Source organism: Prionailurus bengalensis, chromosome B3, assembly GCF_016509475.1.
Source record: "Prionailurus bengalensis isolate Pbe53 chromosome B3, Fcat_Pben_1.1_paternal_pri, whole genome shotgun sequence".
NCBI lineage: Eukaryota > Metazoa > Chordata > Mammalia > Carnivora > Felidae > Prionailurus > Prionailurus bengalensis.
The window spans coordinates 123,633,803-123,656,055 of NC_057355.1; the positions used below are offsets into that span (position 1 = coordinate 123,633,803).

The 22,253-nt window shown below is 44.0% G+C and overlaps 1 protein-coding gene across 27 annotated transcripts in view; it reads left to right on the plus strand.

Annotated features, from left to right (window-relative positions):
• Window positions 1-22,253, plus strand: part of NRXN3 (neurexin 3) — a 1,568,410-nt gene that overhangs the window by 159,710 nt on the left and 1,386,447 nt on the right. The gene's annotated exons all lie outside the window — the stretch shown is intronic.

The following is a 22,253-nucleotide window of genomic DNA, read 5'->3' on the forward strand; positions in this document are numbered from 1 at the left end:
GTTATTACTAAGAGTGAGCCAGACCTTTCTGGCCCCAAAGAATAAATCATTCCCAGCAGAGTAAATGTCGTCTGCAGACATATTTGTGACTCCCACCAGCTCTGCCCTTTAAGCTGCTTCTCTGTAACATTTCCATTAAAGCTGCACGACCCAATACAATGGCCACTAGCCACATGTGGCTATTTATATTTTAATAAGTTAAAATGAAAGAAAATTTAAATTTTCATTCCCCTGTCTCACTAGTCACGTTTCAAGTGCTTATAGCCACATGCACCTAGTGACTAATAGCACAGAATTATAGAACATTTCCATCAGTGCACACATTCCTGATGGAGCTGCCTCAAAGTACCTGGGGGACTAGAACCCCAGGGCCTGTGTTTGCAGGTGGGGACGTGGGGACCTTCTTTCTCAATGGGTCCGGCAGTTGCCACATACCCAGGGCCTACCTGATGACCAGTCCAGGAATGGAAATGACAGACTTATGGGGCACAGGGTGGCAGGGAACTTGCTGGGATTCCAAAAATGGGTAAAATATGCTAAGCATAAGGACTAATCAACTTGGGGTGAATTCGATTTACAAAGAAATAGAAGCAGCATCCAAGCCAGGAAAATATAGTCTCTGGTTACAATCTTGGACTTCACAATTGAACACTTGAAGGGGCCTTTGAGAGGCTGAGTGATGTGTGCAAGGTGTGGAAGAGGTTAGGCTGAGACAGAGTTAGAGCCCCTGACAGAAATCTTTGCTTTTTGTGTTGGACACACTGCTTCTCAAAGAAGGCAAGATTATGGCCTGATTAGCCATAATGAGTGGCTTTTCTCATTCGACAAGGACACCTGTTAGGGCAAATAGATTAATTGTCTGGGGGTCTTTAGGCCCGTTAAGCTTTGTGACGACCCAGTTGTAGAAGTTGAAAGACAGAGGGAAGTATTATTTTTGAATCTTTACCACATACTAGGCACTATACCTAGTCTTTAAAATATATTGTCTGATGGGAAGCAGATATTTTTCACTCATTTTATCAGAAGAAGAAACCAGGCTCAGAGAAATTGAGAATTTTGCCCAAAGTCTCAAAGCTAATCAGCAGATGGGGTACAAATTTAGGTTGGTGCCATTCCAAAGGTCTTTGCACCCTTCCATAGTGCTGTAACAAGCAGACCTAGTTAGTGGCAACAAGGCAAGGGACCAGGGACCCTGGACCGGAGGTGCATGTATGGCATTGCTTGTATCTGAAAGTATGAGTTGAAAAGAGTGTCAGCAGACCCTGGGGTCACTCTTTCTCAGACATAGGATTCTTCCAGCCATGTAACTTTGGAGTTGGGTGGATACATGGGTCTACCAATTGTTTTGGAGTCAAGAAGAGAATGCTTCTTTTAAACTGCTGGCAGAGAGGAGCACCTAGCTGATTCCTGCTCTGCACACATGTGAGCCCTTAAGATGAGTTCCCTGAATGTTGAGATGCCACATAAAAGTAGATCTCTTTCTGCAGTTAGTTTGGCTCCAATCATTACTACCAGGGACTTGCTTAATGAGGATGCTGAGGGACCGTTTTGCTGGAGTTTCTGAAGAAGGGAAAAGTAGATGGAGGGCATTGGGATGGAGAAGTGCCCCCACAGGGAGGTGGGAAGAGGGGTTCTAGACTCCTTTTAACCTAGAACCTTCAATAACTGAGAAGATGGCAGGATGTATTCTGCCAACAGCTTGAATTCATAGAGGCAGAAGGGGTGAAGAGATGGCAGAGAAGAATGCTGTTCTCATCCAATGGCTTGCACTAGTTCCTGGGAGGGAAGCATGCCTTGGAAATACTAGCTCATCAAAAGCTTGATTTGAAGTAGGAAGTCCAAGAGGGAATTGAGAAAACCAGCCACCAACTGGCAGACAACAGAATTACATCCTCTAGGATGGTGAATGGAGGAAAGAAAGGCCATGTTGTCTCAAGAGGACCTGTCTAATGCTTCTTAGGTCTTTAGGTTTGAGGATGGCTATTTCCTTTACCCAATATAGCCTTACAGGAAGGGGCCTTTGGGAATGAAGTCAAGTGTCTAACTCAGGACAATGGAAGTCTATCTTCTATTTATTGCTGTGTAACAAAAAGATTGCTTATGACAACAATTTGTTATTTTTCATCATTATGTGAGTTAACTCAGAAGTTCTGCCCCAAGTACTTTTGCTGGGGTCATTTATACAGCTGCCTTCATCTGCCAGATAGGCTGGGATAGACGATCAAGAAAATATCTCTCACCTACCTGGGGCCTCTGTCTCTACCATATGGCTTATTCTCTTCCAGAGCCTCTTCATGTGGCCCCTTTCTTCAACAGGATAGCCTGGACTTCCCTGTAGCATGGTGGCTGGGTTCCAAGAGAACGAAGTTGGAAATTGTCAGGCTTCTTAAGAGCTAGGCCTATAGCTGGCACAGTGTCACTTATGCCACTTTGTACCTGTCAGAGCAAGTTTCAAGGCAGCCTAGATTCAGGGGGAAGGAAACAGACTATCTGTTGATGGGAGAAGTGGCATGCACACATAAGAAAAATTATTGGCAGGGCACCTGGGTGGCTCAGTCAGTTAACTGTCCAGCTTTTGACCTTGGCTCAGGTCATGATCTCATGGTTCATGGGTTTGAGCCCCATGTTAGACTCTGTGCTGATAATGCAGAGCCTTCTTGGGATTCTCTCTCTCTCCCTCTCTCTCTGCCCCTCTCCTGCTCATGTGCTCTGTCTCTGTCTCTCTCTCTCTCTGTCTCTCTCACAAAATAAATAAACTTAAAAAAATAGAAAAATTATTTGCAGGAAAATTGTCATAGGAAGTATGACATAGTGACATAAGAGATGACAGTAAGAAATATGTATTTGCTCTTCATCTCCAATTTCTGGCACCTAGACCTTCTAAAACCCTTGGAATTTCCTGAATGACAAAGGCGAGGGAAGCATCTTTTGTTACTTATAATAAGTGCCTTTCAAGATACCGGAGTTTATGCTAGTGAGATGACTTTTGATGGGCTCCTAGATAGCTTCAAGGGTGGGAACCAACTGCTTGATTAGAGGGTTAGACCTTTTAGTTCCACCCCCCAGCTTCCCCAGGAAGGGGAAAATGTATGGAGATTGAGTTAATCACCAATGGCCAATGATTTAATCCATCATGTCTCTGTAATGGAACCTCCATAAAAACCCTAAGGGCAGGTTCCAAGAGCCCCTGAGGTGCTGGGAGTTTCGTGTACCCCTCCCCCCTCATACCTTGCCCTATGTATCTCTTCATTTGGCTGTTCCTGAGTTGTAGCCTTTATAATAAATCAATAATAATAAGTAGAGTGTTTTCCTGAGTTGGGTGAGCTATTCTAGTTAAGTATCAAACTCCCAATTTATGGGTTGCAATATTTAGCACATAAAAACACAGGATGCCCTGTATTTTAAATATGAATTTCAGATAAACAAAACTTTTTTTAAATTATAAGTATATCTCATGGAATATTTGATACTTATACTAAAAAGGGCATTTGTTGCTTTTTAAAGATTCAAATTTAACTGGATAGTTTCTATTTTATCTCACAGCTCTGTGATAATAGTGGCTCTCCAAGGGAGACATTCTTATGGGGCCATGGATGGGAGCTATAGAAGTTAACTGGTGTCCATAAAATGTAGTCCAAGGCATAAATATTTTGAAAAAGCCCTTTAGGTTTGCTTCTCAAACTCTAATATGCACACAAATTGCCTGGACATTTGTTAAAAATGCAGATACTGATTTAGAAGTTTTGGGATAGGATCCAAGATTCTGCCTTTCTAACAAGCTCCCAGGTGATGTCCTGTGCTGGCCCATGGACTACACTTTAAATAGCAAGAAGTTTGGTTTGTAAAGTGCCAGCAATAAAATATTTTTTGCCTTTGCAGACCATAGGGTCTCTGTTACAACTACTCAACTATGATGTATCAGGAAAGCAGCCATAGACAAAATGTAAACAAAGGAGCTTGGCTGTGTTCCAATCAAATTTTATTTACAAAAATAGACGGTGGGCAGGATTTGGCTTACCGCAGGCTGTAATTTGCTGACCCCTGGGCATGATGATTTCTGATGTGCTCCTTTCTCAAATGAGAATCCCTGGCACAAGGAAAGGAAGGCTTGTATCCCTTGTACTAGAAGTCTGTAGTTTCAGGGGTTCAGAATTGTCCAAAATCCCTCACCCTTAAGTACACATCTCCCACTTTGCACATAATTACTTCAACTCTTCAACTAATATTTGGTTCTCTGTTGAAATGCAAATTCCCCAAACTAGGAATCATTTATGCTCATAAACAGCTTTTACATCCCAGAATAAGTGTATTTAGGATCCCTCTTGAAGGGGAATAGAAGAGGACCCTGAAATAGGAAAGTTGAGGCTATCATTCACTTGTACTTTGGTCTGGGATAGGACAGCTGATCCTTACCTTGCTTTCCACCTTTAAAGTATGCTTGCCCATGTCAATCATTAAATATTCATGTGATTGGAGAGTACTTGGGTGTGCAGAATAGAGGTTGCTGCATCAACTGTCCTGTTTGCCTGAGTCAGAGAGATTTCCTGGGATGTGAAACTTTCTGAGAAGTTCTGGGAAAACCGGGATAGAGTTGGAGGGAGATAATGAGCTCTCAGATGAGCCATTCCCACAATAATGATTTGGTGACAATACACATATCTCCATTGAGCTCAAATGCAGTTAGAAAAGTCTCAAAGGAATATCCGTTTTGTTCTACTTGAACTTGAGATAGGAGGGACTGCCACAAGTGACACTTAGACTACCGTCTTCTATATAGGTTGTGGGGTGGGGGGTGCTTCCTAAGGCCACATCTCATGACACTTTACACAGTTATATGCTCACTTGGCGCTTGCTGATGGTGACAGTGGTTTGATTGGTGATAGTAATAATAATGATTATAAATAACAGCTACCATTTATTGAGTGCTTCATATATGTCAGGTAAATTATGTGTTTCGCATTCATTAGCTTATTAAATGCTTTCACAGAAGTTCTGTGAGCCAGATACTATGATTTTCTCAATTTTACAGATAATTGTGGTTTAGAGAATTGTATTGACTTGTCCAAAGTCACATGGCTAATGTATTGGGGTTCAAATCCTCTAGACCCTTATTATTCATGAGTCCAGGGCACCAAAGCCTTTCCTGCTATGTTCTCCAGCTTCTAGGAACCCTCTCCCAGTCCCCTCCCCTGGTATGGTGGGACACTTGTGTCTTTGATAGTATATTTTGCTTCACTGAGTCTGTTAACCTTATATGCATTAACATTTTTTTTTTAATGTTTATTGATTTTTGAGAGAGAGAGACACAGAGCGTGAGTGGAGGAGGGGCAGAGAGAGAGGGATACAGAATTCAAAGCAGCCTCCAGGTTCTGAGCTGTCAACATAGAGCCTGACGTGGGTCTTGAACCCATGAGCTGTGAGATCATGACCTGAGCCAAAGTCAGATGCCCAACTGACTGAGCCACCCAGGTGCCCCACTTATATGCATTTTAAAAATGTGATTAATAATACTTAGATTGTCCTTTTTCTCCCCACATCTTCCTCCTCCTCTTCCCCCCCCCCCTTTTTTTTGCCACAGCCACAGTGAGATGGGGCTTTGAGTCTTTGTTTCCTCTTTAATATGGGATATCATAATCTTGCAGCTTTAGCTAGGGTGAGGTCAAATTAAAGGATGGTAGAAAATTGCGTTTTAAACATCAAAGCATCACTGTTGTCATTATCTGCCCCTGGGGCCCCCTTCCTTTTTGTACATGCTGTCCCTTCCTGCTGAGAGGTAAACCCTGTAGAAACTGATGTCTGGCTAAGAAAGGGTACAGTAATGTTTTTAGGGCAGTTTACTCTATTCAGAGTATTTTCAAATGATTTTATTTAATTCTTATACCAACTCTGCGAGGTAGAATCAGAAGGGAGCTGAGGCCTAGAGTGTTAATGACTTGCTTACATTGCCACAGCAAGTGTGTGACAAAGCTAAGGCTTAAAATTCACTCTCTTGATTCAAAATCTAGTGCTTCCCGCTAGATGGCTTGGTTAAAACCAGAGACAAAGGACGGGCAGCTGTCAGCAGGAAATGTCTTCCAGCCATTCGTTCTCCACCTTGGCTGCACATCGCAATCACCTGGGGAGATTTTAAAAGTCCCCAGGCCAGTTATTCCAAATCTCTGGGCAGGGGACCCCAGCATCAATATATTGTAAAACTCCCCAGGAGGTTCAGTTGCAGGGAAGATGGAGCACACAGCCTTAAAGTCCCCAGAACTTCTATTAAGCAGTGATGCTTGACTCTAGCTGCATGTTAGAATCATCTGAGGAACCCTAAAAAAAAATACCCGTGCCCGGCCCCATCCCAGATCCCAGAATTGGGATCTCTAGGGTTGGTGGTTACTATGAGTTTTTAATTCCTCAGATGATTCCACTATGTGGCCAGGGTTGAGAACCATAGCATTATGCCATCTCTTTGGCTCCAAGATGGCTTGCTATCCATTATGCTGGATCCTACCCCCATTTTTCCCAGCACTTTCTCACTCGGTGAAAAAGACACGTGCTGTGTAGTTACTATTGGTCCAGCTTGTGGTTTTGTGCTTTTTGTTATTTGCCACCGGAAGCAGCTGGTGGATAAGATTATCCTGGGAACCACACCCGACCTTCTTACCTCTGGGCGTATTGGAGTCCCTCAACCAAAGAGTGCCAATCAGCATCTACCTTCACCTACCACGTAGGATTCTCTCACGTGGCAAAGTTTCTTAAATAGGTAGCCCAAGCCAGAGGAAGAGACGCTGACTTGATTGAAATTCCTCTGGGCTCATTCACTGACTGACAGCACATGCTCATTAATATAACGGAGCAAGCATCCTCCCTTCCTCTTGCACATGAGGCACATGCCCAGAAGCCAGGCTGGCACCTGCCTTCAGGAAGGCGGAAGCTGCCTCTCTGATGTGGCTGCTTTCATCGGAGGCCTTCTGGGGCCCTTGGATAACCACATCTTCCGAAATGGGGGCTGAGTCAGCTTTGCTTTGTTCTGGAGTCCACTCTTCACTGAATGGTGGTGCAGGGGCAGAGCCCTGCTTGTCAATTGCTCACTGTGTCTCTGCTAATAAGCCTTCACCCAAGTCTGGTCCCCTTGGACCTCCTGGGGATGCTTGTGACAAACGCAGTTTCCCACACCCCACCTTGCTCTCAGAATCTCTGGAGGTGCTAAGGGCTGGGGATCTGAATTCTTTGCAAGCTCCCCAGGCATTTCCTGTGTCTTCTGAAGCATGACAGCCATTGCACTAACATTGGTATGGTTTAGAAAGCCTGGATCCACCAGTTCTCGGGAATAAAGAAGTGAGACTCTTGGGCTGTAGGGCATTGGGTTGGGAGAAAATGGCTCAGGTAAGTCAGGAGAAAAGGCAATTGTGGCAGCGCCTAGGGACGGTGACACTGGAGGGTGTGTGTGCGTGTGTACGCATGCCTATGGCCCAGCCTGGGGGCAGCTGTCATGTTTGCTCCTTAGGTATTCATAGCCAATTGCTTTCATCGTTCCTCACTTTATTAGCTTTTGCCAAGTAGTTCAGCTTTTACTAAGGGCACCCGGGTTTATGGCAGCAATATTTCTCACAGTGTCAGAGATAAAATATCAAGCTAATAACAGACTCCCTGCTAATGTGAATCACACGAGGAAGGCAATCTCGTTCGGGAGGAAGTCCTACCAGAGAATGCTAAGTCTTAAGATTTTAAGAAAGCAGTCGGTGGGATTGGATACACTTTGCGCTTGCTAAGAAGATGAAATAAATGATTTGTGGTAAGTGGTAACAGCTGCAGAAAAGAGCATTTTCCTACACCTGCCTCTTCCTAAGGGACTAGGGGCTCCCAGAGGCTCAGGCAAAAGGCCAGAGACTTCGCTGTGGGATCTAGAGACTTCTCCTCTTCTCTGCTCCTCCCCTTCATTTTATTGTCCTTCTCAGCCTCAGTGGGTGCAGGAAACCAGTTAGTTTCCCCCATGTGCTCTAAAGAGGAACCCATTACAGGATGATGGGGTACCTGGGAGGTCTCTTGGTAATCTCCGAGATCTCCCCTCCCTCTTCTCCTTTACATTCCGGCACCTGCTGGGCAAACCTATGGCTGCAACTTGTTGCAGGGAATTTTAACAAGACTGGGGGGGGGAGGAGAGAGGCTGCAACTCCCAAGAACCTCAGGGAACAAAGATGCTGCTTTTCTGTGCCATCAGCTAGATCCCTGGCGACAGGCCCCCGAGTGGCATGTTGACTTGAGAACTCTGCAGGGCCTGAGGTGGCTTGTGTCAGACCAGAACTTCTGAGAAGGTGGGGGTGTTTTTGTATGGGAAGGCCGCGAAAGGCTGTAACTCCATTCTTCTGCAAGCCTGAGCTTAAGAGGTGGATGCTCAGGAGAGGGGAGGTCCTTCAGAGCCCAATAATGAGGCTCTGAAACCATTGCTGCACGCTGAGATCTGAGGCAGGGGCAGTGAGGGAAAAGGGACAGCACCTTGTGCATTTGTGCCCCAGTGCCCATCAGGCCCCGGGTCACTGGTTGGTCCCTGCCACAACCTTGACCTCTTATTTTGCCACCTTGGGGGTCACCAGAATCAGATGCCCATCTGCTCAACACCAAACAATTGGACCAATTCTAATATCTTTTTTATCTGTTTCTAGAAGATGGGTCCCACTTTGATGACCTCCTTCCCCACTCGGTCCCATCTTAAGAACTCACATGAAAACTTGCTCTCTTCACTGGGGAATAATTGAAGGGAAATGTTAGACTCTGTGTGAGTCAAGGACAGCCTCAGAAATAACCTCAGTCCCTCCTTGAAACAATTGCAGCAGTCCTGTGGAATAGGGAGGGCAGGTATTATGGCCTCCATTTTCTAGGTGAGGAAACAGGCCCAGAGAGGTTAAGTGGTTTACCCACACTCACACAGAGAGTTCACAACACAGCTGGGATGAGATGAGGTCTTCTGACTTTTAAATCTGTGATCCATCCAACATCTCACCTTACCCAGAAGAGCCTTACTGTTTATTACACTGTCTGCACATGCTCCAATAACTGCCCACACCACCTAACCCGGCAAACCCACATGCCACGAGTCACATGGTGAGGTCACAGATAACCCTGAGACAAAACGCCCGCCGCTGAGTGGGCAGGGGACAGCAGGATCCTCCATCTGGGAGACCAGTGGGAAGCGGTGGGAGAGGGTGGTTTGTGGGCAAGGCTCGTCCACTAGATGTGAGAAGAAAAGCCGTCACATTTTTGCATGCAAGGCAGGAAGGAGGGCTTGGCTGACAGTCGGGGGGGTGATGGATGGGGTGGGAGAGTGCATGAGGCATGAGCAGTGATGTGATAGAGGGAGCACATTACAGGCAATTACAATTTGAATAAGTTATCAATGGAAAGAAGTAGAGGAGTAGAAAGCTGTTTTATTAACCCCCTGAAGTTACGTTCACAGCATTTTGAAAAAGTTTATGAATTGCTGTGAATTATGAGCTCAGTGACAAATGCCGATGCTAGGAGGATCCCTGGCTGCAGCTTCTGGAGCAGGAGATGTTTTATGGGGACGATTTAAAACAAGAGTCTTATGTATTTTAAAACATCAAAGGAAGAAGAAAAAGAAAGAGCTCAGGGAGCCTAGTGAATTTACCTGCCGTAAGCAAACTTTGCTATAAATCGTACCTATGATTTCTCAGTGTTATCTGTGTTTCTTCTTTTGATATTGTACATTTTCTCTAGGCACACTGCCTGGGGCTAATGTCCTGTGTGTTATCCCAAGGAGTGTTTTACCAAGACACTCCCTGGATGAGATAGGAGTTCCAAGTAGAGATAAGACCATGTGTAACTACTGAAGTAACTACTGAAATCTGCCCCCCCCCCACCTCCAATATTTCTGTTTCTGGACAACAAAAGGTAAGGTGAGTATGAGCCAATTACTTCTTCAGGGCTCCTGCAGAGCTCTGCTGATTCTGTCCTATGGTGACTCTGTTCATGTGTTTTCGCCACTACCCGACTGGAAGCTAGAGGCCTCGGTCCATGCAGCCTGGGAGACAGCATTCAGCTTGCAACCAGGAGCCCGGGGTTGTATCTGAGATAGGCCCTGGACTGGTTTGGGAGTTAGTCGATCAGAAGCCCATAGATTTACCCACCATTAAAATGGGTAACAATGTCAGACCTCCCTGGCTCATAAGCTTGGGTGAGAGGCGGTGAGAGAAGGGAGATACCAAAGGAGGGTGAAGTAGTTGTAGACGGAGTGAGAGGGTGCTGGGATGCTAGGTGGCTTCCATATATTGTTTATCTTGTAATTCTGTGGGGTAGGTGTTAGAGATTTTAGAAGAAAATCTCCCATTTTAGAGATTAGGAAACTGAGGTTCTGAGAAGTTCAATTATAAGGAAAAACATGTTGGAAGTGATTTGAACCTTGGGGGCGTTTGGCTCCAAAGCTCATGCTTTCCACCATACCAGGTCCTCCATGTCTACACTGGTAGAAAGCTACTCAGCATCGGCATCACCCGGAAATAGGTCAGAAATGTTACTCGGTGGTCTTAGACCTGTGTATTTGGAGGCTGTAGTTTAACAAGATCCCCAGGTGATTCCCATGCACGTTAGAAGTTGAGCAGCACTGGGGCGCCTGGGTGGCTCAGTCAGTTAAGCGTCCGACTTTAGCTCAGGTCACGATCTCGCGGTCCGTGAGTTCAAGCCCCGCGTCGGGCTCTGGGCTGATGGCTCAGAGCCTGGAGCCTGCTTCCGATTCTGTGTCTCCCTCTCTCTCTGCCCCTCCCCTGTTCATGCTCTGTCTCTCTCTGTCTCAAAAATAAATAAATGTTAAAAAAAAAATTAAAAAAAAAAAAGAAGTTGAGCGGCACTGAGTTAATAGATCAGAGGTAGAAGCAAAGCAACGGAAGGGGTTGTGTGCCCAGTTTATGGAGAGGGAAGGATTCATGACCAGATGCAGAGGGAGAAGAGTGAATCCTGGCCTGGGCTCTGCAAGTTTGCATCCTCCTCATGCTTGCAAAAGGAGCCTCCTCACCTTGTATCTATCATGTAGTGGTCAGGAGAGTCCAAGGCATGAAGAGGCACAGGTTCTGGGTGAGGAATGAGGTGGCACACATTTACTCTCTGGTCATTTGGACAGTGCCCTGCTGTGGATGAAACACGGGATTTGGAGACATAAAACCCTTATTTGAATCTGGATCCAATGTGTATCAGCCAGGTTGACCCTGGAGCATGTACCTCAGTTTCTTTTATCAAATGTGGTGGCCACATCCCTTTCAAGGGGTTGTGGTGAGGATTAATCAAGATAAGGAAATGTATAGCACAGAGTCTGGCTCAACACATGCTCTGTGAAGCCTACTGCCAATTTCACCAGGGGTGTCCTGGAAGTTTGCTCAGGGAACATGGGAGAAACTTCCTGCATGCAGTTGTTGCCAATGGGGAAGCTGTTAGCCTAGAGTAAGGAGGTGGGTGTCACCTAGTAGGGCAGCACTTCTCCAAGTGGGGGACCCAGCCCAACAGCATCTGCGTTACCTGGGAACACGCTGGAAACGTAGCACCCTTAGCTTGCCGAATCAGAAACTCTGGGATGGGATTCACCATTCACAAGCTCTCTGGGTGACTGGAGAACCATCACTTTAGGGGCTTGGAGATCAGACACCTGAGGAGTGCCTAGTTGGTGGTGGGATATTTGCATATTCTTGATCCTGGAGCATGTCCTTTGCGGCAGACCTCACGTGCTCCAGTGGGCACTGAGGCCATGTTACAATTAAATGATCACTTATAGGCGGTCACCGTGCATAGGGCACATGGGCAGCCAATTCATTAACCAAGAGTAACTTTTTGCAAATTAAAAAATGTTAATGATCAGTTTTGAAGCATTGAAAGCCTATCAGGGACCACATGCCTGGAATGAGCATTTACCATATGGTGCCTTTGGAAGCTAATATTGATTCTCATTATTTTAAACGATTACAAACATTGCAGGTGTTTTGTAATAATCTCCATTGTCTAATTAGAACATGCGTGAAATGAGCTCATTCTGCCTGCTAACGAATATTGATTTGAACAGCAGAGCCCTGGTGCAGGGGAAGGGCTGGGGCTGTCTGGCCAAGTTGCCAGCCAGTGCCAGCCCCCTTTATCCCTAAATTATTAATCCTGGGGATATGGGGCATTTTGACAGGCAGGCATCCATGGTGCCCTAACCTGATTTGGGCCTGCTCCAGCTTCGGTGTCTGTTCCCATCAGAGCAGGAAGCTGGATACTTTGGAATGAGCGTTAGTACTTTCGCGGCCTTCCCCTCCTTTCTCATTCCCCATCTCTTTTCTTTTTCAGTTTCTACCTCTTGTTCATTTTTAAACAACTCTATATCTAAACGTTTTAAGGGAAAGCTGGAATTGGACATTACTTGTTTTAGGTTTCAGTTACACACTATATAGTTACAGACTTCAGGCTGATTCTTAGTATTATCTCTCCAACAAAACCAGAAGCTCCTTGAAGGCAAGGCCTGTATCTCTCCTTACTTTGTGTTCCCCCTCAAGGCCTAGCAAGTGCATTATAAACACTCAGCAAAGGAGGGCTATTGTTCTTCATATTATTCCTAGTCAGTGTCCAAGGAATGAATGGATGAGTGAATGAATGAATGAAGGAAGGAAGGCAGGAAACAACTCTTAGGGTGATACTTTGTGCTAAGTGGGTGTTTCACAAATGCATGCCTATTTTCATTTATCAATCTGAGAATTTACTGAGCACTAATTATGGCACAAGGGAAAGAGCTTTATGAGATGTGGTTCCTGCAGACTGGAAGCTTGCAGTCCTCCCGGAGAGAGAGTGGTTAGAATGTGGCGTGCTAACTGCAGAAATGGTTTGCACAAGGGTCTCTGGGAGGCTGGGGAAGGAGCCCTGAATGCAGGCAAAAGGTGATGCCTGGGCCCGGTGTTGAAGAGCAAACCATCATTAAGCAGAAACTGGTGGGGAAGAGTGCCCCACAAAGGCATCCAGGAGTTGGGACTCTGGGACAGCAGTGTGGCCAGAGCATGGGGTGTGTGTGTGGTGAAGGGGAGGGACTGTGGCATTTTAGAGCCAGAGAGAGAAGCAGAGGCTAGATTATGGAGGACTTTGTCTATCATGCAAGGAAGTTAGGATTTTATTCTGAAAGTGAAGGGTCTATATTAAGAGAGTTAGCTTTGCATTTCATTTTATAATTTTTTAAGATTTATATTTCAGGAAGATCATCCTGCTAACATTGTAGAGCTAGAAACTGGAGGCAGGGAGATCAGCAACAGTGTGTCAGAGAAGAGATGAGAGTCTGAGCTAAGGCTGGTAGGTGGAGGAAACAGAATGTAGACATATTTAGGGTATGAGGGTTTACATTTAATGTGAGAACATTATTTGCTTTTCTTTCCTTGGTTATGAGCAAATAGAAAAATCTGGAGAATAATGTTACAAACACCTGTGTGCCCATTGCCCAGCATGAACAAATATTTACATTTTGTCAGATTTTCTTCAAATCTATTTTTTATTCTAAAAAATTTTAAATTATGAATAAAGTTTCTCTGCTTAGTTTCACCTGCCACTCCACTGCCATAGGCAATCATTGTTAAAGATCTGGTATGTATCTCAGTCCAGGCTTTTCTATGATAGTCTCATGTTAAATATTCATATGTAGTATTTGTGGAAATGGCTACCATACTTTTCTGCAAATAATTTTACTTAGTGTTGATACATTTAGCTCTAGTATATCCGTTTTGTTTGTTATATAGTATTCTGTCACACTGATATATTTTCAATTCCCATATTGGTGAACATTTAGATTGTGCAGTTATTTGCCTTTGCAAACATTTCAGCTAGTATGAACATTCTGCACTCTTCTCCTGTGCACATGTATGAGGGTCATTCTAGGATGTATACTGGAAATGGAATCGTTGGTTTTAAGGAATATACATTTTCAAATTTAGCACACAGTGCTAGAGACTCTTTGATGTGATTGTACCCATTTAAACCCCCCCAGCAGTGGACATTCTGTTTCTCCATGTGCTCTCCAACGCTTGCTATTATGGGCCTTATAACATTTTATTTCTCTGATTTTTCTTTGCATTTCTTTGATTATCAGAGATATGTGTGTGTGGGCCTGAAGATTTCCTTTTCTCTTAGGTTACATGTTCATATTCTTTGTTCATCATTTGGGTTGCAATTTTTGGATTGATTTGTTAGTGTTCTTTATATATTCTGGATGCCAGTCCTTTCTCTGTATATGGATATACATATGTACATGCACATATGTATATGAAATATAAAATACATATGTGTATATGTACAAATGTGTGTATATATTTATAAATAATACCTTATTACATTTCTCTCATTTTAACATTTTGTTTAAAGTATCTTTTGCCAAAAAGATATTTTTAAAACCTGATATTGTCAGATTAATTTGGATCTCCATGAGTTGTATTTTATGTCTCTTCTAATAAATATTTTCCTATTTCAGTGTCATAAAAGCTCCTATGCATACATATATTATGTATATATACACACATATATACATATACATTTTATTTATTTGTTTGTTTGTTTATTTATTTATTTATTGGTGACAGAGAGAGAGAGCATGCATGAGCAGGGGAGGGGCAGCGAGAGGGAGAGAGAGAATCCCAAGCAGGCTCCACTCTCAGGGCAGAGCCCGATGTGGGGCTTGATCTCACAACCATGAGATCATGACCTGAGCTGAAATCAAGAGTTGGGCCCTTAACTGACTGAGCCACCCGGGCGCCCCAGGAATACATTTTTTAGGGGAACCTGGCTGGCTTGGTTGGTTGAGTGTGCAACCCCTTGATCTCTGGGTTTTGAGGTCAAGCCCAACATTGGGTATGGAGATTGCTTAAAAATAAAATCTTAAAAAAAAAAAAAGAAAATATTTTTTGCAAGTGGTACAAGACATAGGGAATATAATTCCATTTAATTTTTTCTTTTAAAAGCTAATTGCCCCACAATATTTATTGGATAATCCCACAGATTTATAGTGTTCCCTTCATTATGTACCCAGATCCCTTGCAAATCCTAGTCTCTTTCTTTTCTGTCCATTGGTCTATGTGTTTGCCCCTGAACAGGCACCAGAGCGCTTTAAAAAACTGCCATTTTAGCCCCTCCACCCCAATCCCATCCAGCACCATCACGAGTCTTCTCCTGGAGATTCTAGAGAGTTCCAGTGAAGCCTAAGACTATCATGACCTGTTTTTGGGGAAACCTGGTGTCCTGGCTGGCTCCTTGGGGGCATTTGCTGTCTGTGCTGTCTTTCTGTCTGCTTTGTATGAAAATCAGAGTACAAAAAGCAAATCCTGGCTTTTCCATCATCTCAGAAATGGTCTTAAGATAAAAGAAGAGAGATTTGCATTTGGCTGAGGGAGTGAGTGAGGATGTAACTGGAAAAAGTCTCATAGACTGTAGGCCTCCGTGGCATCTCAGACCTAAATGTAAGCAGAGATCACACAGCTGGTGACTGGGCCAGTCCTCAGAGAGTTTGCTGTCATCAGGAAGGCCATGGGAAGCTATGGAAAGTTGGGCACCATATTTCTCGAACTCAGGGAGAGAAGAAATTTTGGTCTTCTCTAACCTGTATGTGACTACACACACCATCTTGGTTTGCATCAACCAAAACTTCCTGGGGTAGCCACTCCTTCCTCTAAGAGGGCTGGTATGACTGGTTGAGTCCCACCTTTTCATCAAGCATCCTGCTCCTCTTAATACAGCCGCCAAGTGCTTGGGTCATTGGAAGAAGGATGTGATTGGGCTGGGAGTTTGAGTCTTCCTCAAAGTTATGACTGGATAGGACAGATCCTACCCTCTGTCACAAGTGTAAAATCCTAGATTCTTGGGACTGGAAGGACCTGCCAGATTACCTTGTCCATTATGTTCTTTTGTGTTGGTAGATGGGGAAACTGAGGTAAGGAGAGGTTTAGTAGCTAGTCCAGGTTATAGTGCTAGGGAAAGACAGGGAACACTGGAGAATCCAGGCTCTGAGTTCCCAACCAAGTTTACTTTTCACTCTGCTGCTCCCCTTGACTGGAGAAAAAAGGATTTTGAGGAAAGAAAAAAAAAAACAAAACCAGAAACCTCTGCAAAACTCTTCTTATGTGTGTCCTTTCCCCTAGTGGCCTTGAGAGCCTGGAGTTGTCTATGCCTCAGGACTAAGGGAGAACTACATTTCCAGAGATGTTTGTACCTGGAAATAGGCAATTTCTATATCCTCAGAGATGGGTCCCAGGGGTACAGATTGAAATTCAGAAGGGGATAAAATAAACCTGCAATAATTGTGAACTTCTGGTTTCTTATACAAAAAGAGCTTCGGAGTCTACTGGGATTGTTTATGGAGGTAAAACTTCACTCTGCAGTTAGATTCTTTAAAAAGGTCATTTATAAATCAGACCTTACAAAATAAAGTCCTTTTATTCCCATTGACCTGCACTTTTATTTGAAAAGTATTCTCACTTGATTTCTGATTGATATTAACTTGTTAGTGAGTATTCACACTATAACTTTATGTTATTTATTTTAGCAGATGCCATCTAATAGTTATACCCATAAGAAAAATCTGTCTGCAATGGGAAGCATCATTTGAAATAAGAATCATCATCCAACTTAATTAGGTCTATATCTTCAAAAGAGAGAAGCCTCTGTACACTTGTGGGGTCTGGAAGAGAAACTCGCACAGCATCATATCTACTGTGTTCTATTGGTCAGAACAGCCACAGAACACAGTGTCAGGGGTCACAGCCCCTCCCAGCTTCCTGCTCGGAGAAATGTCAAAGCATGTGTGATTGCCACATTTCCCTTTCTACCTCTGTCCATCTGAAACCCAGAGTAGACATTTGCCCTACACTGTTGCCCCAGCCTCTCCTATCCCATGTCCAAATTTGCCACCAAATCACCCATCTTTGAAAGCTGCAGAAGTCAAACATGCCTCTTTCTGTCCTCTATCCTTCAGCGCAATAGGAACTCAGACAGATACCATCTCAAGTGATTACTGGGACAAATTTAAGGGAAGTATTCCTCAGCGGCTGCAATACTTTGGGACACACGAAGGGTTCTGGGGCCAGATTTTCCTGTTTCTAGTGCAGCTTGCACTACCTTTTGGCATCAGTGGTAAGAAGGGAGGAGTTTTTGTTTTTAGTCTCATCATACCTAAACAATGAGTGTTTACTAAACATTTCCTCTCTGCTGCAAGTGACTCTTGTGAGATAAAAATGCAACACCCATTAACAAGGTTTATGTGCTTTCTGAGGGAACAAGGACTGCAAAAATCTCTGGACACTCTTAGGCTTTTAGTTGAGTAAGATGTCAGTGCAATGTTGAGAGGGTGGAGGGAATCCACCGTCTGTGGTGAGACATTAAGGGTCAGCACCCAAGTCCCAGGGGGTGATGCTGAACAAGGTGAAGCAGATGAACCAGAGACTTTCCCTGGAAGCAGGGGAAGCAGTAGGAGGGGTTACTTACGTGGCAGCTCTTCTCCCCTTTCGAAAAATGTTCATCAAGTCAATGTCATCCTTGCCTGGATCATGACAATAGCCTCCTAATTGGTTTCCTCATGTCCTTAACTAAATAATGTTTTCAAAATAAAATCCTGTCATGTTACCTCCACTTTCTCCCCAGCTAATAGCTTCCAAAACTCAGGATAAAAATAAAACCCCTAACATGGCCACTAACAAGGCTTGCATGATCTGGCTCCTGCCTGCCTCACTGCCCACCATGCCCCTTCCCCCTACCCCCAATATCTCAATATAATTCCCATGTTTGCAATTCTTTAACCACACTGGCAGGTTTTCAGGCCACATATGAACCTACTTCTCCAGCCACAGGGGCTTAACATATGCTCTTCCTTCTGCCTGGAATGCTTTTCTCTTGCTCTTTCTCTGAGATCCCATGAATTCATTATCCACCATCCATTAATGCAGTATAGGTGGGGAGGGATAAGCCATTCAGAGAATCACACAATCATAGTAGGAAAGGGACTGGCAAGGTTATCACCTCCAGCTGCTCTCAGCATGGGCAACAATGGAGCACCTTCGTTCCCATCCATGTAACATTCAGATTTGTTCCATTTGTGGTGGAAATGCCAAATCTTATGGTAACCTTTCTCTTAAAGGCAACCTTGGAAACTGGTGGTAGAAAATCTGAGACAGGAGAGGAGAATTAAAAAATATGAATGGCAAGGGAAGGGACAATTGTTAACATAGAAATTCTCTCATTTTGTCATGGTCTGAGTTGGCCCTCTCTCTTCTCAGATGGCCTTAGCTTTCAAGCCTTAGAAAATCTCTACATTCTAGCACCCATGATTTTTACCTGATGTATCCAGGGTCACGCAGTGAACTAATAAGAAAGGTGGGACTAGAACTCTACCTCTTGATAACCAGTCCAGTTCTCCTGATAAGGAGCATGCATGAGTCAGGAGTGGATGGGATATTTCAACACTAGCCCTTGATTTTCAAGTCCTCAAGGCAACAAATTTACATGGTACTTTCCTCCATCTCAGAAAGGGAAAAGCTTGGGACCCCTCCCAGGTCTTTAGTGACTGCCTTGCCCCTTTGGGCCCTGCCTCCCCGTCCAAATTCTCTGCTTTTGCATTCACCCAGTCTCCCTCCAAGTGGAAACTCATTCCTCGGGGTAATCAATGTCCCTCTCAGCCAGAACCCCGTTACCAGGGAAACCATTCCAGGCAGCCCACTTAGGCTCATTGAGATGCAGCTGCAGAGCCTAGGGCCTGCATAAGGGCAACTGCTATCAGAGTGGGCAGTTTTTGGCAACTCTGGAGTGTTTTGTACCAAGTGGGACATGGTAATTATGTATTTGTGGCTTTCATTATATGCCAGTTTAATTGTCACGGCTTCATTGTTGTTTTTTAAATTTCTTTTTTCTTTTTTTCTTTCCCCCTAGACTACTCAGCAAAAGAGTGAAATTGGTGCCATAGGGCAGATTTCTTTCTGGAAGAGACACTCACTTGGGTGGAAAAATAAATCCAGTGACTTAATGCTATCTGATTGATCAGGAAGTTTCCCTTAAATAGTAGGGTTACAACCCCAACATGGTTGCCTGTGAGCCCTCACCAAGGGCCTAGCATTGTGTCACTATGAATGTCAACAATAAAAGCAGAGTTGGGTTTGGCATAGTGATATACAGGTTCTCTTGAAGAGAGGGACCTTTAGAGGACACGGAGGTCACGGTTCCCTTTCCTGTCAGGCTTCGTTTCCATACTGGCCAATCTCTGCCTGTGTGACTGTAGGTTTTTGAATTTGGATTTCTCTTATAAAATTTCATCTTTGCCCTGTCTCTTGCTCATGATAGCTTGGAAGTATGGCTTCTATTATTGTAACCATAGTCAATACAGGAGGCTCCCAATGTAGGCAGGGGACAATTTAAGCAGGTGATTTTAATTTTGGTACCAAAAAAGAATGCTGTTTTTACCAAAGAGTCGGACATCAGATTTCTTAAGATAGCTAGCTCTGCAAGTGAGTCTCCAATATGGTAGACATATGTGGTCAATTTACATGTGATTTGCCTGGTAGTTCATCAACTGGATGATAACAGTGGCAGTCATAGCAATAGCTGACATGGATTGAGTGCTCATGATGTGACAGGTCATCCCAGCTTTACTTACATCACTTCCTTTGATCCTTGCCTCACTTACAGCGGGTTGTCATTGTGATGCATACCACACTGGAAAGGCTACAGAGAGGGTCTCCGCTCAGTTGTCAAATGAGATGAGGAAGTTGAGAATATAAGATGGGAAACATGGGCTTCAGTCCTGTCTCTACTCTTATTGGCCTGTGAAACCTGGAGCCAATCACTTAAGCTCTTTGAACCTTGGTTTCATTTTGGGCAAAGTAGGAGAGAAGTGAGTTGTGTGTTGTATGGAGTGCTGTGGTGGTGGTAGTGATGATGGTAACTAAGCTAATGTTTACTCAGTGGTTACTGTGTGCTTTGTTTTGTTTTAGTTTTTTTTTAAGTAGGCTCCACACCCAGTGTGGGGCTCAAATTCACAACCCTGAGATCAAGAGTTACATGCTCTACTGCCAGAGTCAGCTAGGTGCGCTAGTGGTTACCATGTATTAAGCACTCTTCTAAGCACCATACATGGATTATCTGATTTAATCTTCATAGCAAGTCGATGGTACTGCATTAGTTCCATTTTTCTGGTGAGGAAATTGAGGCACAGAGAAGTCACACAGCTACTAAATGGTGGGGCCAGGATTCTAACCCATGAACTCTACCTCCTGATCATTCCCTGTTACTCTGTTGCTGATAGGATCAGAATGAAAGACCTCAGTCCTTACTGTTATTATGAGGGGGCACCATTGGAGGTCTCCATAATTTGCCTCAGCCTGTACTGCTTGTTTAAAGACCATTATGAAGCAATTGGCTTCCTTAATGCATTTAGGGCCTTAGATTCCTGTGGGAAGACCCTGTCTTCTCTCTTCACTACAGCAGCTCTTCTCCTTACATGGCTGGGTTTGTGACTAAGAACTCTTGGGTAGCTACGCATCTGGCTGGGAGCTGCCCAGCTATGCTGCTTGGATGATCATCCTCATTTGATCCTGTCTCTTGGGATAAATCCCAAGCTTTGGATTTGGTGAGGGTCAGATTCTCCTGCCTTAACTGAACATTCCATCCAAAACTCACTGTTGCTTGGAAGGGCCTTGGGTCATGTATTATTCAGAAGGGTGGATGAGTTCTGGGCCAGTGCCCAGACCCTGGAAGAAATTATCTGGTAGAGCCAAGAAAATTCAGTCAGGGGCCTTAAAGGAATTCAGCATGGTCTCCATTGCTCAAGTTGCCTTTTTTTTTTGTATGGCAATACATGTATTTATTATAGGAAGAGATTTTTTATTCTTTTATACTAATAATTTGAGTCAGTTTATAGGAATGGGTAGGTGGAGGAATGTGATTCAGTAGTGTGTAAATGGAGTTACAGTTCATTTTGTGGGACCATTATTTTTTTCAGGTATAATTTCTTAAAGAAAATGATTTTCAAAGCTGATATTAAGTCATATTCAATGACAAGTAAGCAGTGGTTCTCAACCTTGGCTGCACACTGGAGTCAATGGGGAGCTTTGAGAAATTCTGCTGTATGGTTCTCACCCCCAGAAGTTCTGGTTTTAATTGGTCTCGGGTGTGGCCTGGGCATTGGAATTTTTAAAGGCTCTCCAGATGATTTTAATGTGCAACCAGGCAGGGCCAGCTTCATAGGTAGGCAAACTGCAGTCACCGTGCTTAGAAGGGCCCCGCACTTGGTTTGAGGCTCCCCTGTTGCCATCTTGGAATTATTAATAATTTTTGAACAAAAGATTCCACATTTTCATTTTGTGCCTAGTCCCATAGATTTTGTAGCCTATTCTGCAGTTGGGGTTGTGAGCCCCTCGACTAGAGTAGCAACCCTGCATAAAAGAGAATTCTGCACGTGCCAGCTTGTGGTCCTCCAGGAGCAACATGTTAATCAAGCATAGCACTGGTACCCATGAGGGTTTGGACATGACTTGGTAATGTCGTACCTTACTGTTCTTTTTTTCTTTTCGAGAGACTTTGAAAAATTGTTTCTAAGATAGTTATTAACCTTGCTATCCAGTACTGGTTTGCAAGTACACACTTATACCACTAGACACAGTGCCAAGAGGCCTGGCATGAACCCATCTTTCTAGGAGGCCTCTCCTGTGACGGAGGCTTTGGCAGGTGGACTCCCTGCAGTTGCCACACGCCCGCCTGCCTTCTCTAGAACCTTGTTCCATCATCAGTTTCTCCTGGTCTTTCTTGAATTTTTAATCTCTCCTTTTCTCCTGGCACTTTCCCCTCTTCTAAAAATAACTTCCCTCAAATTTCTACCCTTAACCAAGACACTGTTTGGAAGAGGAGCTGCCCCTCACTGGCTCCACGTCCTTAACTCTTCGTAGCTTAGCTTCTAATTCTCCAGCTTCCCAAAAGGACTTTTTTGCAAGGCTACTAGTTCCCTCCTCATTGCTGAAAACGCTTTATCTCAGTTCCCATCCTGAACTTCTCTGGTGACTTTGACAGTGTCAGAAGGTGTTTCCGCATTGTTATAAACACAGGTTTATGGGCCCCACCCAGACTACTGAATCAGAATCACTAGGGAAAGGGGCCCAGCAATTGTTTAAAACATTCCTTCTGGTGATTACTATGTGTGCTAATGTTTGAAACAACTGCTTTATATATATTTATTGAAGAAATTGCATCTTAGCCGTTGTGAGACTTAATGTGCTAACTTTAGTTTCTAACTT